This window comes from Myotis nattereri (genome assembly GCF_964212035.1).
Source record: "Myotis nattereri genome assembly, chromosome: 1".
Classification (NCBI taxonomy): domain Eukaryota; kingdom Metazoa; phylum Chordata; class Mammalia; order Chiroptera; family Vespertilionidae; genus Myotis; species Myotis nattereri.
In genome coordinates, this window is record NC_138075.1 from 192,469,835 (window position 1) to 192,472,948 (window position 3,114).

Sequence of the window (3,114 nt, forward strand, 5' to 3'; positions counted from 1 at the left end):
CTCTGTAAAAAATCAATAAAATATATTTAAAAAAAAATGTAAAACTTGTTTGTATTATTTGTGGAGGCTCAAACTTGTGAAGGTTAAATACTATGAATTTCCATTTGTTCTGCATTTTTATTCTGAAAGGAAAGCTTACTTTGCCCATTTCTTTTTTTCCCCCCATTTCTTATTTTAAAAACTTATAACCAATAATGAACTCACAGAAAGAGAAAGTAAAAAAAAATCACATTCACCATTGCACCAAAAAAATTAAGATACCTAGGAATAAACTTGACTAAAAAGGTAAAAGACCTGTACTCAGAAAACTATAGGACATTGAAAAAAGAGATAGAGGAAGACATAAACAAATGGACGAACATACCATGTTCATAGATTGGTAGAATCAACATCATTAAAATGCCCATACTACCCAAAGCAATCTATAGATTCAATGCAATCCCCATTAAAATACCAATGGCATATTTCAAAGATCTAGAACAAACTCTCCAAAAATTCATCTGGAATTAAAAAAAAAAGACCCCAAATAGCCACAGCAATCCTGAGAAAGAAGAACAAAGTTGGAGGGATCACAATACCAGATATCAAGCTATATTACCAAGCCACTGTTCTCAAAACTGCCTGCTCCTGACATAAGAACAGACATTTGGACCGATGGAACAGAACAGAGAATGCAGAAATCCAATTAATATTTGACAAAGGAGGCAAGAGCATACAATTGAGTCAAGACAGTCTCTTCAAAAAATGGTGCTGGAAAATTTGGTCAGATACAAGAAAAAAATGAAACTAGATCACCAACTTATACCATACACAAAAACAAACTCAAATGGCTAAAGGACTCAAATGTAAGAGGGGAAACCATACAAATCCTACAAGACTCCATAGGCAGCAAAATAGAAGACATGTGTCGTAGCAATATCTTTACTGACACAGCTCCTAGGGCAATGGAAACTAAGGAGAAAATAAACAAATGGGACTACACCAAAATAAAAAGCTCCTGCACAGCAAAAGAAACCATCAATAAAACAACAAGAAAGTCCACTGCATGGGAGAACATATTTGCCAATGCTATTTCAGATAAGGGTTTAATCTCCAAAATTTACAGAGAACTCATACAACTTAACAAAATAAAGATAAATGATCCAATCAAAAAATGGGCAAAGAACCTAAGTAGATACTGTTTGAAAGAGGACATACAGAAGGCCCAGAGACATATGAAAACATGTCCAAAGTCACTAGTCATCTGAGAGATGCAAATTAAAACAACAGTGAGGTACCATCTCAAACCTGTTAGAATGGCTATCGTCAACAAATCAACAAACGACAAGTGCTGGTGAGGATGTGGAGAAAAAGGAACCCTCATGCACTGCTGGTGGGAATGCAGACTGCTGCAGCCACTGTGGAAGACAGTATGGAGTTTCCTTAAGAAGTTAAAAATGGAACTCCCATTTGACCCAGTAATCCCACTTCTAGGACTATATCCCAAGAAACCAGAAACACCAATCAGAAAGGATATACTATATGCACCCCTATGTTCATAACATCACAATTTACAATAGCTAAGATTTGGAAACAACTTAAGTGCCCATCAGCAGATGAGTGGATTAAAAAACTATGGTATATATACACAATGGAATACTAAGCTGCTATAAAAAAGAAGAAACTTTTACCATTTGCAACAGCATGGATGGAATTGGAGAGCATTATGCTAAGCAAATTAAGCCAGTTGGAGAAAGATAAATATCACATGGTCTCACTCATATGTGGAATATAATGATCAACAAAATTTGATGAACAGAAATAGATCCAGAGACAAATGGCAGAGGAGGTGTGTGTGTGGGGGGAGGTTAGACAGTAACCAAAGGACTTGTATGCATGGTATTAGCATAACCAATGGACACAGACACTGAGACAGTGGGGTCTTGCCCAGGGTGGGAATGGTGGGGGAGATCAATAGGGGAAAAAGGAGACATATGTAAAACTTTAGACAATAAAAAAACAACCTTTTGTAAATCCAGTTGACTAATGGGATCTATATGAAGTTAGCTATGTCTGAATGCCCTATTCCCACAAAATACTGTATAAGAGAACTGTATAAATACAGTGTGCATGTAGTAGTTAACTCTACCCTCTTTGTAAGCTAATGCAATTGTGAGTCACCCATTTATATCTTAATTTTTAATCATGTCAGTTCTTGAATGAGTATCTCCCTAGCCTGCTGATTTCTTTTTTTTTTTTCTAAAGAAAGTGGGTGGAAAAATTAATTTAGACATTTGTTTGCAATAAAAAGAATCCATTAATAAAAACAAAACACAACTTTCCAGAAACAATATTACCAATAGTTTCTACCTATAGCTCATTGATCACCTCTAGCTATAATAAAGAATTAGTCATATAGACTTTTAGTTGGGCAAATTGAAACCTTAACGCAATATCAGAGTTTTATTAGTAACTAGAGACCCAGTGTATGAAAGTCATGCACGGGGGTGGGGGGGGGGTTAGGGTCCCTCAACCCGGCTTGCACCCTCTCACAATCCAGGAACTTTCAGGGGATTTCTGACTGCCGGTTTAGGCCCAATCCGCAGTGGAATCCCACTGCGAATCGGGCCTAAACTGGCAGTTGGACATCCCTCTAGCAATCCGGGACCACTGGCTCTTAACTGCTTGCCTGCCTGCCTGATCACCCCTAACCACTCTGCTTGCCTGCCTGATTGCTCCTAACCACTCCCTGGGGGGCGGGGCCAGCCTGGGGGAGAGGCCATGGTGTTCTGGTTTCTGGTCATTCTGGTTGTTCTACTGTTTCAGTCATTGGGCTTTTATTATATAGGATAACTTTATTTATACACATTTTATGTATGTCAGGCACATATGGGTACCACAAGTTCTAAGTGACTTTCATAGATTAATTTGTTTTCATATGAGGTAGATAAAATTGTAATTCATGTTTTGCAGATGAAGCAACTGAGGCACTGAGGGTTAAATAACTTACCTACAATCAGAAATTAGGCAAGATTTGAAACATGAATTTCTATTTCTGGAGTGTGTATCCCTAACTGCTAAACACAGGTTGTCAACCTTTTCTTAAAAAAGGACAGTTACTCAATATTTTAGACT